This window comes from Cervus elaphus, chromosome 17 (assembly GCF_910594005.1).
Source record: "Cervus elaphus chromosome 17, mCerEla1.1, whole genome shotgun sequence".
NCBI classification, from domain to species: domain Eukaryota; kingdom Metazoa; phylum Chordata; class Mammalia; order Artiodactyla; family Cervidae; genus Cervus; species Cervus elaphus.
Genome location: NC_057831.1, coordinates 10,126,918 through 10,141,481, shown reverse-complemented (window position 1 = coordinate 10,141,481; position 14,564 = coordinate 10,126,918). Strand labels below are relative to the sequence as shown.

Genomic DNA, 14,564 nt, shown 5'->3' with positions numbered 1-14,564 from the left:
TATTACTCAGCCGTTAAAAAGAATTCATTTGAATCAGTTCTAATGAGATGGATGAAACTGGAGCCCATTATACAGACTGAAGTAAGCCAGAAAGATTTCCTTCATTATTATCTTAATTTTCTGCAGTTCTTTTGTCTCCTTATGTAAGTTTATTTTATTCTTTTGTTGCAATGATGAATGGGATTGATTCCTTAATTACTCTTTCTGATTTTTCATTATTACTATATAGAAATGCAAGTGACTTCCGTGTATTGATTTTGTATCCCAAGACTTTGCTAAATTCACTGATTAGCTCTAGTAGTTTATCTTCAGGGTTTTCTATGTACAGTATCAGACTTCCCTGGTGGCTCAGATGGTAAAGCATCTGCCTACGGTGTGGGAGACCTGGGTTCGATCCCTGTGTTGGGAAGACCCCCTGGAGAAGGAAATGGCAACCCACTCCAGTACTCTTGCCTGGAAAATCCCATGGACAGAGGAGCCTGGTAGGCTATAGTCCATGGGGTCGCAAAGAGTCAGACACGACTGAGTGACTTCACATTCACACTCATTCATGTACAGTATCATGTCATCTGCAAACAGTAAGAGCTTTACTTCTTCTTTTCTGATCTGGATTCCTTTTATTTCTTTTTCTTCTCTGATTGTTGTAGCTAGGACTTCCAAAACTATGTTGAATAATAGTGGTGAAAGTGGACACCCTTGCCTTGTTCCTGATCTTAGGGGGAATACTTCCGGTTTTTCACCATTGAGAATAATGTTTGCTATAGGCTTATCATATATGGCCTTTACTATGTTGAGGTAGGTTCTTTCTATGCCCATTTTTTGAAAAGCTGAATTTTGTCAAAGACTTTTTCTGCATCTATTGAGATTATCCTATGGCTTTTATCTTTCAATTTGTTAATATATTGTATCACATTGATTGATTTGCATATACTGAAGAACCCTTGTATATTGGAGAACCCTTGCATCCCTTACTGCTTTTAATATTCTTTTTTTTTTTTTTAGTAAGAATATCACTGTATTTATTCTCTTTCAGGAAATTTTTCTATAACTTCAACATTTTCCTCTCAAAACATAAGAACAAAAGAATCCCAAATCTTAGAACTGGATCACTTGGCCCTTTCTCTTCTTATCTTCTCCGAGTTCAAAATGCTTGCACCTCTTAATGGCCAGCATCCTCTTGGATCTGCAGTTGGGCTCAACACATTCAAGTCTCAGCACGATCTTCTTTGTGGTTTTCGCCTTCTGGAAAATTGGCTTGGTTTGCCCACCATAGCCACTCTGCTTCCGATCGTAGCTGCCTCTTTCCCTGGGCATACAGGGAATATTTGCCCTTCTTATACTGGGTCACTTTGTGCGGCTGATGCTTTCCACACTTCTTACACAAAGTCCTTCGGGTTTTAGGGACATTGACCATCTTTGCAGTAGAGGTGTCTTCGCGGTGGAAAGGAGAGACCCGCCGTCCACGTTCCTGCCTCGCTCTGCTTGAGCCTCACAGGAAAGGCTGCTTTTAATATTCTTTCTTTGTGCTTAATCTTTGTTAGTTTGATTAGTATGTGTCTTGGCACGTGTCTCCTTGGGTTTATCCTGTATGGGACTCTTTGCGCCTCTTGGACTTGACTGACTATTTCCATTTCCATGTTGGGGACATTTTCAACTATAATAGCTTCAAAATTTTTCTCATACCCTTTCTTTTTCTCTGGGACCCCTGTGATTCAAATGTTGGTGCATTTAATATTGTCCCAGAGGTCTCTAAGACTATCCTCCGTTCTTTTCATTCTTTTTACTTTATTCTGCTTTTCAGAACTTATTTCCACCATTTTATCTTCCAGCCTACTGTTTTGTTCTTTTGCTTCAGATATTCTGCTATTTATTCCTTCTAGAGTATTTTTAATTTCAATAATTATGTTGTTTGTCTCTGTGTATTTATTCTTTAATTCTTCCAGGTCTTTGTTAATTGATTTTTGCATTTTCTCCATTCTGTTTCCAAGGTTTTTGACCATCTTTACCATCATTATTCTGAATTATTTTTCAGGTAGTTTGCCTATTTCCTCTTCATTTATTTGGACTTCTGTATTTCTAGTTTGTTCCTTCCTTTGTGCAGTATTTCTCTGCCTTTTCATTATTTTTGTAAAACTTGCTGTATTTGATAATCTCCTTTTCCCGGGCTTCAAGGTTGTATTCTTTCTTCCTTTTGGTTTTTTCCCTCCTAAGGTTGGTGCAGTGGTTTTTGTAAGCTTCATATAGGGTGAGATTTGTGCTGAGTTTTTTTCTGCTTGTTGTTTTTCCTCTAATGAGCCAGGCTGAGTGAGGTGGCAATCTTATCTGCTGATGATTGGGTTTGTATTTTTTATTTGTTTCTTGTTTGGATGAGGCATCATGCACAGGGTGCTACTGGTGGTTGGGTGATGCCGGGTCTTGTATTCAAGTGGTTTTCTTTGTGGGAGTTCTCACTATTTGATACTCCCTAGAGTTAGTTCTCTGGTAGTCCAGGGCCTTGGAGTCAGTGCTCCCACTCCAAAGGCTCAGGGCTTGATCCCTCAAGGTGGTGGAAGCATCCATGGTCCGGCGTCCTGGAGCCCCTACAGAGAGGCATTGCTGGGTGGGAGGAGATGCTGATAACACTGGCAATGGCTCATGTCATGTTAACTTACAGTGTACTTTTCTCTGAAAGGTACCATGAAACAATGCAAGATGGGCAATTTCATACTCCCCCCAACCTGACAGCATCTTCCCCTCTCAGTCCTCCACACAGGAAAGTGGGACTCATCCTTTTTCTCAGGTAGATTTTGCTTAGCAATCCATCAGCCTGATTAAGCTTGCTAAGGTAAAAATCTGCATTTTTAAACTTATTTGTAACATCCAACTCTAACATCATGGCCTTTTAGATCATAAGCCCACCCTTAGAAGCAATGCAGAAAGAGGCTAACTCATCCCCCAAATGGATCACTTCTCTATGTTATTACTGAACACCATTGCTACAGTGTGAGCTGTTTCATGAGCATTCACATGAAAAAGAAATAAACTACACTCTGGCAAAAATTCATCCTTATAACTCTTCTCACGAGTTCTCCAATCATGTTCTTTCTAATTCTTTGGCCATCCGGTCAGCCCGTCAGGCTAACAATGTAGAATTATATCTTGTCTTATCACCTTCCAGGGAGAGTGGGTAATCACAACTTTGAGTTGTGTTACTGAGTACTCCCCTCCCAGCTGCCTTTTGGGTGATAATTCTGAGAGGCACAGTACTTCTTTGTCAAACACAAGCAGCTGTCAACATGGTATGAAGAAAAACAACAACAAATGGGTCAACTTGCTAAAATGAACATCCCGTGAGGCACAGGTGTGGGATAAGAGAGTCAGCATTTTAGCTGAAAACTTGTTCCTACAGCTGCTCATGCCTCTAGGACTGATTTGAGTTCAGTATACTTTGTGCATGTCCTCTGATAAGGGAGAAACTTTTGCTATAGCATACAAGAGACTATCAGTGTTCTACCTTCCAAGATCATTATTTCACTGGGACACAACAAAGTCTTGATTTTCCAGATCTCAAACCTGAAGAAACATGGCTCATAACCATTTCTGGTATCAAAAACTATCAAGCAGATCTCAGTTGCAGATGACAAAAATGTCTCAAACTATTTTAAGGAGAATGAGCTACTTACAACGCTGTTAAAACAATGAAAGAACATGTCCTAATCTCTGCCTCATCCTAGGAATGGCTCCTAGAATAACCTGGCTGAACTGTGCTGACAAGGAAAATGATTTCTTTATTAAAATCAGGAATCTGGACATCATCAAAATACTATCATAGTATTGAGCTCCAGGAACAGGGCTGAGAAGATCAGAAAGTTACTGATAGAACTGTCAGCACTAGTTTATCAAAAGATCTCAACTAGCAAAATGAATCACACAAACTATCAACTGTTGACCGACTTAACTCACTTTAATCAAGATATTAAGTGAGTTGAGAGATAACAACTTCAGAAATGCAGCTACAAACACCCTAATGGCAGAAATCAAAGAGCCTCTTGGTGAAAGTGAAAGAGGAGAATGAAAATGCTGGCTTAAAACTCAACATTCAAAAAATGAAGATCATGGCATCCGGTCCCATCACTTCATGGGAAATAGATGGGGAAACAGTGGAAACAGTGGCAAACTTTATTTGGGGGGGCTCCAAAATCACTGCAGATGGTGACTGCAAACATGAAATTAAAAGATGCTTTCTCCTTGGAGGAAAAGTTTTGACCAACCTAGACAGCATATTAAAAAGTAGAGACATTACTTTGCCAACAAAGGTCTGTATAGTCAAAACTATGATTTTTCCAACAGTCATGTATGGATTTGAGAGATGGACCATAAAGAAGCCTGAGTATCAAAGAACTGACGCTAGATGACTCTTTCGGAGTCCCTTGGACAGCAAAGAGATCAAACCAGTCCATCCTAAAATCAATCCTGAATATTCATTGGAAGAGCTGATGCTGAAGCTTCAATACTTTGGTCACCTGATGCAAAGAGCTGATTCACTGGAAAAGACCCTGATCTGGGACAGATTGAGGGCAGGAGGAGAAAAGGGTGACAGAGGATGAGATGGTTGGATGGGATCACCCACTCAAAGGACATGCTGTGTGTGCTTAGTCGCTCAGTCATGTCCAAATTTTTGGGACCCCATGGACTGTAGCCTGCCAGACTCCTCTGCCCTTGGGGATTCTCCAGGCAAGAATAGTGGAGTGGGTTGCCATACACTCTCTCAAGGGGATCCTCCCCACCCAGGGATCAAATCCAGGTCTCCTTATGTTTGGGCAAATTCAGGGAGATGGTGAAGACAGGGCAGTTTGTCATGCTGCAGTCCATTGGGTCACAAAGAGTCGGACATGACTTAGTGACTGAATAACAACCACCACTTAACTCAGCATCAAAATCAAGTATGTGAGTACATTTTACTGGTGGAACCTAAGCTTTAACTGGAATCTTTGCTGAAATCTTGGGAAATAGTCTTTATTTTGTTATTCTCTACACTAAAAATACCAAGAAAGTGAAGGTGAAAGTTGCTCAGTTGTGTCTGACTCTTTGTGAGTCCATGGACTATATAGTCCATGGAATTCTCCAGGCCAGAATACTGGAGTGGGTAGCCTTTCCCTTCTCCATCAGATCTTCCTGATCTAGGAACTGAACCAGGGTCTCTTGCATTGCAGGCAGATTCTTTACTAGCTGAGCTATGAGGGAAGCCCAAAAAATACCAGGTGGTGGTGGTGGTTTCGTTGCTAAGACCGACTCTTGTGACCCCATGGACTGTAGCCCACCGGACTTCTCTGTCCCTGGGATTCTCCAGGCAAGTATACTGCAGTGGGCTGCCATTTCCTTCTCCAGGGGATCTTCCTGACCCAGGAATCGAACTCAGGTCTCCTGCATTGCAGGCAGATTCTTTAGGAGGATATTGTAAAATATCTTGATTAAGACAGACTTCTGAACCTACAGCAATCACTGGCAAGCTGGAATGCAGGTGAAGACATGATCCTGTCATTCACCCAGAAGAGAGGGGCTAAGAATGGGATGATGGTGAGAGAAAATTGGTCACATATCTGTGTTCATAGCACTTCTGCACCTACGCAGATGCCTTCCCATCTATATCATTGTTTTATTTTAATATATATTATCAATCATTTAGACAAGGCAATTTTTTAAGTATCTAACTTATTTTAATATATTCTAGCATTTGGGGAACATCTGCTAAAAAGAAGAGTTCTGGGATTTGGAGGGTTTCTATTCTTTACAACAGATTTGTTTTAGCCTGTGAAGGAAGATTAGAGAGTATGCATGTGTGTTAGTAAGAAAATGTTAAATTTATTAAGATTCAGTAAGAGTAGCATAAACATTAGACTAAAAATTTATTTTAAGAAACTACAAGGAAGAAAAACAGGAAAGAAAGTATTATTATGCCTCAGAAAATGAAGCAGTTGCCTGGAGCTAAGGAGAAAAATGCATCTAGACACAAGGGACAAGCTTTATGAAATAACTAACCTGAAATACAAAAATGTGCCAAAATACATATTTAGGAACACAGTAATGAAAATATTGCAGCAAATGCTGTGAAAGGCTCCGAGAGTTGCCTTGTATCCTGTATCCTTATTTCTTTTTATTTTCTAATCTCCAACTGTTAGTGCTCTGCCTGTGAAACATTTTATAGCAATTAATCATGCAACATTTTATTTCTAAGGGAGAAAAAAAAGAAAAAAGGAACAAAACAGAATCATATGTCAGAATCATATGCTCCCATGATGAAAAATATCAGGGCCAGCATGTCATTAATCAGGTGATCTAAATCTTAGCCTATTTTAATTCTTAGAAATAGGGAAAGAAGAAACTAGGAGAAACTGAGAAAAAGGAATGACGAACATGGAGAGGAAGGGGACGAGGAGGGGAAGAAGGACCAGGAGCAGAGGGAAAGGGAAATAGGAGGTTAAAGGGGAAGAAGAAAGAAGGAAAGATAAAGATGTAGAGGAAGAAAAAGTGAAGGAGAAGGTGAGATAGGGGAACTGAAGGAGATGAGAAGAAGGAAGGAGACTGGAGAATCAGGAGAAGAAACAATATTAACAATAGCTCCAACATCCCTTGTTATTCCAAATTGATGTGAATTTTCAAAATCAGCTGTATTCTTCCTTTTCTTTTCAGTGGCTAAATAGCCCCCAGATGCAGCAAAAAGGCTATTTCTGCTTCCTGAACTCAACTGCCTCTTATCATGTGTTTGTTGTTGTTTAGTCTCTCGGTTGTGTCTGACTCTTTGTGACTCCATGGGCTGTAGCCCACCAGGCTCTTCCGTTCATGGGATTTCCCAGACAAGAATACTAGAGTGGGTTACCATTTCCTTCTCCAAGGGGATCTTCCTGACTCAGGCATCAAACCCATATCTCTTGCAACAGCAGGTGGATTCTTTACTGCTGATCCACTAGGGAGGTCCAGATCATGTTTTAGTGTACACTTAAATTTTTTGCAGTTGGGAAGACTTTTTGAAAATATGGTGTGTACAGATGTGTGTATGTATGAGTCACAGAGAGACAGATTGACTGAAATTAATAGAACATAAATCTTGCATTCTGAAATTATCTTTTGATATTTGTAACTGGAGGCTACCATTTTAAAGCTGAAAAGAATTAACTGTGCTATACCTCATAGAACTGTTTATCAGTATTTATCAAGGCATTAATCAGACACTTAAAAGAGCTAAAATTTACCATTTGATTCCCATAAAAGAGAGAAATTGGTTAAAGTCAGAATGAAGTAACCTCTACTCACTAATACTATTATAACCAGATCTTTCTGTATAATTCTCCCTTTAACAAAATTTCTCACCTTTTCAGGAGACTGTCCTGTCTCACACAAACCTCACCAGTTCATTTTACTTGTGAAAATAAAAATATACTAATGTGACAGAAATGAGAGTAATTCTAACTTTTAATATGTTTCTATATATAATCATCCAGACAAGCTATTATTCTAAGGAATTTGCTGGTTTACTTTGTTCTTTCTGTTTTCCCGCTCTGATGAATTGAGTAAGAATAATAAAAGTAAGGCTGTTGATTCAAGACTCTGAACCTCAGAACTGGCTGTCAATCATGCAATGAATCTGGTCTTTATCTAATCATTGTCATTCAAGTTTCAGATGTATAATATATTGTACGTAAAGAAAGCCAATGATTACTATGATTATTTTAAATAACAAAACATTGCATTTTGATTCTGTGTAGATATGAAAATGTCTTAAATTGAATGTTCATCGAAGCAGTTAAAGCTAAAATGATCCTGAGACTATGAGAATATAACCTCATATTCTGTTCCTTTTACCTGTAAAAGAGGGAAACAGTTGAAAATTGAGACCACTTGATATATAAATTTTGACACTAATTTTTTTTCCTGTAAAATAAAATATATTTCTGACATGGAATTGTTTCTTTGCTCTCTTTTAGATGTGTTTTAAAAAGAAGTTTTTAAAAAAGAAGTTCTTAAAAAAGAAGTTAGTGATTTATTTTGCTCCCACATAAATATGGGTTCAGAGGAACGTCATCTAAGGCTTGTGTGTACAAGGACCACAATATTTCCAGCTCACTGCTCCATCATTCCTGGCATTATCTCTCATCCTCGTGGTTTAGGGAAGCACCTGCATATAGAAGGGAGTAAAATAAAGAAGAAAGAATAAAAGGAGTAGATGCTTCCTGTTTTTTTTTTTTTTCCCCCTTTCTTTAAGGTTTCTGGAAACTGTCATGAGACACTTCTGGTTACTTTACACTAGCCAAAATTCTGCTATATACTGACACTCAATTGGAAAGGAATGTGAGAAATGTGGTCACCACTCAGGATAGCCATGTGCCTAGCAGCTACATCACACTGGAAGAGGAATAGCGTATTAAAGACATCTACATTTCCCTGTCATGTTTTCTCTTCATTTTCTTTTCCTTCTAGAGTAACATTCCTTTTATTTCCTCATTTCCCAAATGTGATCTTTAACTTTCTAATCCCAGAGTCTCTGCTAACAGAAGAAATAGAAAAAGCCCTTGGCATTTTATGAAACTCTTAAAGATTAGTATTTTATGTAGTAGATTTTTAAAGTGATGATATTGCCTATAATTTTCTTGAGTATATACTTATTTTTTATTAGTTGTAAGAATAAGTTCAAATCCAACTTTTGTAAAGTGACTAAAATTTTGTTGCCTTTCCACGTGTAATCTTAGCACATAATCTTATATATCACAATGCAATTTATTACTAAAGCACTTTGGTGACATGAGGTTTTATTTGGTATAAGGTATTGCTCAAAACTACTCTTTCCTATCTTGGTAAGGTATTATTACTTTCCTGTTGCACAAACATCAAGCTTGTTTAGGTGAATTGCTTCATGAAAAAATGTTATTGGAAGTGACGTGTCACCTCTGAGCAGGAACCTTAGAAATTAGCACATGATTCACCTGTTCTCTTTTTATTCTGATCACCAGTATTGCCAAATAGGGGTGGAACTGCATGGATCCTGAGCAACGACAATGTGGAGCAGAACTGCATTTGACCTGGGAGCATAAAGGACAGTTGTGTTTTTTTCTTTTTTTACTCTATCATCATTTTGCCTATCTTAACTTTAAAAATCATTATTTATAAATTTCAGGATTTCTCAAACCCACTCATCTTGCCAACCAACTGAAACCTCGCTTTTCATTGAAAACCTTGAATTCAACTTTGAATTCAAAATGCTTTCTACAACACAGAATAAAATCTATACCTTAAAAAAAAGATCAAATTTGTCTGAAGCTCAAAACTCTTGGAAGAGTTCTCTCTTCTGCCCAAAAGCCAGTTTCCTTGACTTAATATGTCAGTTCTTCCCTGTAACTTAGGTCTCATCACAAATGTACTTGGCCAATATCTCTAAAAAGAATCCCCCTGCTATCTGAATCTCAATCCCATAACTATTTGCCTCATGTCACCAACCAAAAACATTCTGTTTAATTTGTGGTTTGGTTATTTTATGTCTCTTCTCACTAGTCTCTAAGCAGAGGAAAAATGACATTTATTGCCTGGAATGAAGTGGATAAGCCATAAATGTTAAGTAAATGGTTAAGATGAGATACAACACAATTTTCATGAGATGAATCTGACAAGAAATCCCTACTCTTAATTCAAAAGAAAAATAATGGCTATCAAAGTAATTTCTTGCTTTTCAGAGTAAAACTTTAAAAAGATCATCATTTGGATAAATCTATCATCATTTTCTCCAACTATATCATATCATCATCCATAAATGTTCAGATGCAGATTAAAGTAGATGATAATTCCACCATTCTATAGCAATTGAAAATTCATGTTTATGGTGCACTTGGAACTCCGAAATGCTGAGGAACATTATCAGGTAGAGAGAACTGTGATCAAATTCAGCAGTAAAAATTCATTTGATCTAACCGTTCATTGTTCTGGCTAATGGAGGCAGTTTAGATAGATATATCAACTAGGAAAGCCTCATTCACTCTCAGAATCCTGAGATTCCGTCTCTAAGTATCCAATTAAAAATATCCTCTTTTCAATGTATAATGAAAGGGGAGGATTTAAATTCAGCTGACCACAGGCAGGCTGGTTCTCAAAGAGCAACCTCTTGGTTGATCCAAAAAATGACAATTTAAACTATGGTTGTTTAATAATGGGGCCTCTGTGATTTATGAAAATGATTTTAAAAGAAAATCTTATTTCTCTTAGAGGGTCCACATAAAACCATTTTTGATTGCACAAAATTTTATATAATGGGAAAATTTATTTTGTAAAATTATATACAGCATTCTGGAGATAATGCTTGTGTATAACCTTTTTTATTCACTGAGAATAACATGATTTTTACATAATTAGCAGCTATAAATGTTAACTGATTTACTAATGCTGACTTTTTCAGTTCTGTCACTAACTTTCTACTAGCAATATTTCTCCTTCATCAGCTAAACTAACTGAATCCAACAAAATACACGCAAGACTTTAACAGTTAAAACTACAAAACATATCACATGTTCTATAGAGATGATAAAACTTCAGACAAAATCTCAACAGGCTTTTTGTTGGTAAACAGTGGTTATCTAATTTAGCATATGTATGGAAAAAGGAAAGGTCCTAAAACAGGAAAAGTAACCTTTCAAAGAATAAGAAGGTTGTAGAATTGCCTTTATCAGATTTCAATACTGATTACAAAGTTATACTCATCATGACACTGTGGCATTGGCATAAAATTAGACAAGACAACAATGGAACAGAAAACCCAGAAATAACATTCCTATTTATAGTGTTCATTATTTTTCAAACCAAAGCCCCAAACAAATTCAATGAAAGGAAATAAACTATATTTTCAACAGACGATGTGACACACCAGAATAAATTTGCAGGGAAAAAAGTGAACTTCAGCCATACCTCTACCATACAATAATTATCTCACAATGGACTGTAGACACAGGAAATAAAGCTAAAGCTGCAGGGCTTCTAAGAAAAACATATCTGAGGACTTGGGTTTAGCAAAGGTAACTTAGAGGAGATGTGAAATGTACTAACTGTTAACAGTAACTGATAAACAGGACTTCATCAGAATTAAACACTTTAGCTCATGAAAAGACAATAGATAAGAAATAAAAAGGAAAGATCAGACAGGAAGATATTTTGGTACAGATATTTAATGAATGGTATCGAGACTATATAACATAGTTTAACAAATTAAAAGTAATTAAAAGACAATTGGCTAATAAAAATTGAGTAAGGGAGAGAAGATTAAAAACTTAGAAGATATATGAATGACCAATAAACATTTGCAGGTCTTTTATTGTAGAGAAATTAAGACCTATATCCACAAAAAGGTATATTCACAATGTCCATAACAACATGAACTTAACACTGAAAATTAACAAAAATGACTCAATCATATAGCAAGATAAATAACCAACTATCCTCAACATCAGGACGAATAAACACACTATACAACATTCTTGAAATGATATAGTATTTTTAAAAGAATAAAATACTAGCATGTAGAACAACATGGATGAATCTCAGATACATTATATTGAGTGAAAGAAGTCAAGTACACTGCCCCAAAAACAAAAGCTACGTTGGGACTCCATTACATGAATGTCAATAGCAGGTGAAATTAACTTACGGTGATAAAAATAAAAAGCTGGAGATGGATGGGGGGAAAAGATAGTTAGGGAGTTTGGGGCTGACATACACATACTGCCATATTTTAAATGGATAACAAACAAGGACCTACTGTATAAGGCAGAGAGCTCTGCTCAGTATCATGTAACAACCTAAATGGGAAAAGATTTTGAAAAAGAACAGATACATTTATCCCACAAGGGCTTCCCTTGTGGCTCAGAAGGTAAAGCGTCTGCCTACACTGCAGGAGACCCGGGTTCGATCCTTGGGTCAGGAAGATCCTCTGGAGAAGGCAATGGCACCCCACTCCAGTATTCTTTCCTGGAAAACCCCATGGGTGGAGGAGCCTGGTAGGCTACAGTCCATGGGGTTGTGAAGAGTCAGACATGACTGAGCAACTTCACTGCACTTCAGATACATACACAACTAAATCACTTTGCTGTACACCCGAAGAACATTGTTAATCAGCTATACTCCAATACAAAATAAAAAATTAAAAGCAAAGAGTCATTTCTAGTACGCATTGGAATTGACTGAATGGGGGCATAAAAACTATCTGGAATGACAGAAATCTTTCCCAGTTTTACTGAGTTGTTGGTTACTTGGTACATTTTTGTGTCAGTATAATCAAGTTTAAGGGACCTCTAGTTCTGCATACGGAGAAGGCAATGGCACCCTACTCCAGTACTCTTGCCTGGAAAATCCCATGGATGGAGGAGCCTGGTAGGCTGCAGTCCATGAGGTCACTAAGAGTCGGACACGACTGAGCAACTTCACTTTCACTTTTCACTTTCATGATTGGAGAAGGAAATGGCAACCCACTCCAGTGTTCTTGCCTGGAGAATCCCAGGGACGGGGGAGCCTGGTGGGCTGACGTCTGTGGGGTCGCACAGAGTCGGACACGACTGAAGTGACTTAGCAGCAGCAGCAGTTCTGCATAAGGAACTTGGAAATCACCACTCTGTCCTAAGAAGTAAAAAACTGAACACACTGGAAAAAAACAACCCATCTTAAATCCGTAAGAGAAGTGAGGTCAAAGCACAGACACTGCTGCAGACTTAATAAATGCTGGGAGTGTGCTGACCGCCCCACTGACTATTCCCTGCCTCTTGCCCTCCCCTGGGGCGTTCCCGTGTTCACTGAGACACAACAGTATTGAAAGCAGGCCGATTAGCAACCCTCCAATGGTCTCGAAGTGTTCAAGCAGAAGGAAGTATCGCATATCTCTCTCTCCAAATCAAAACTTAGTGAGGAAGACAGGTCAAAAGCTAAGATCGGCTGAAAGGTAGGCCTCTCACACCAAACATTTAGCGATGTTGTGAATGAAAAGGAGAAGCTCCTGAAGGAAATTAAAGGTGCTGCTCTGGAGAACACCCAGATGGTAAGGAAGTGAAACAGCTTTACTGCTGATAATGAACATTTTACTGGTCGGTATAGACAGTCCAACTAGCTGCAACATTCCTTTCACCCATAGGCTATCCAGAAGAGGGTCCTAAGTCTCTCTGTTTCTATGAAGTCTGAGAGAGGTGATGAAACAGCGGAAGTTTAAAGCTAGCAGAGGCTGGTTCATGTGTTTTAAGGAAGAAGCCATTTCCATAACATGAATTTTGAAAGTGTTCAACTGTGGGTAAAAATCCATTAATATTAAACAACATTGTGTGCTACAGAGAAATCATTCCTAAAGAGTCAATCAATATGGAAAACTTCACTCTTGTCTTATTTTAAGACACTGCCACACCACTCCAACATTTAGCAGCCAACACCCTGATCAGTCAGCAGCCTTCAATCTTGAGTCAAGACCCTCCACCAGCAAAGATATTATAACTGGTGTAACTTGTGAATGTTCAGTTGTGATGGTCAGCAATCACATATTTTTAAATTAAGATATGTACATATTTTTATGTACATAACTGTGCAGAAAATATTGCACAGTTCATAGACTACAGTGTGGTTTTGATTTTTTAATTGATCTGTTTGTTTTTGACTGTGCTGCACGTGGGCTTTCTCTGACTGCAGGAGCCAGGGCTCCTCTCTGTCTGTGGCGCTCAGGGCCCTCAGTCCGGGGGCTTCTCTTCTTGCAGAGCACTGGCTGTAGGGCTCGGGGCCTCGGTAGCTGCAGCTCCTGGACTCCAGGGCACAGGCTCAATTGTGGTGCAGGGGCTCAGCTGTTCCAGGCACCTGAGATCTTCCCGGATTCGGGATTTCACCCTCCCGTGTCTCCTGTATTGGCAGCTGGATTCTTTACTGCTGAGCCACCAGGAAAGCCTGTGCTTCTATTATACTGTCAAAATGGTCTAACAGTATGTTTGTGTTCCTTGCTTTATATCACCTAACAACTGTGAAAAGCAGATGAGAAGGAAGATAAATGACTTGAGAAAGGTAACCTGGAAATTCAAGTCTGACATCAATAATGAACAGATCACCCTTAGGCATATTTTCCATCCTCTTCCCTATTTCCTGCTTACCTCCCTTCTTTCTGTTCACCCTACTTTGCTCCATGCCTGCAATGCAGCAGACCAGGGTTCGATTCCTGGATTGGGAAGATCCTCTGGAGAAGGAAATGGCAACCCACTCCAGTATTCTTGCCTGGAGAATTCCATGGACAGAGGAGCCTGGCAGGGTTGCAAAAGTCAGACACAACTTAGCGACTAAACAACCACCACGTTGCTCCAAAGGCATCTTACCAGAAAAGCACAGGCTGGAAAAAAGAAAGAATGATACAGTAAAGAAACAAAGTTCAAGAAAACCAAAACAGACTTGTCCTTTCCAATAAGCAGACTTTCTGGATTCAGAATTATTCCCCATTTTGCCATGAGGCCACAGAGGGACGCTCAGCAGAAAGACTCCAAACAAGGCCACCCCCACCGGACGCCTGCTTAGGGGCAGCTGCTGTTGTTCAGTGCTCA

At 38.8% G+C, this 14,564-nt stretch overlaps 1 pseudogene; it reads right to left on the bottom strand.

Moving 5' to 3' along the window:
* Positions 1-623: 623 nt before the first annotated feature.
* Positions 624-1,473, bottom strand: LOC122673475 (annotated as a pseudogene).
* Between the last annotated feature and the right edge of the window lie 13,091 nt (positions 1,474-14,564).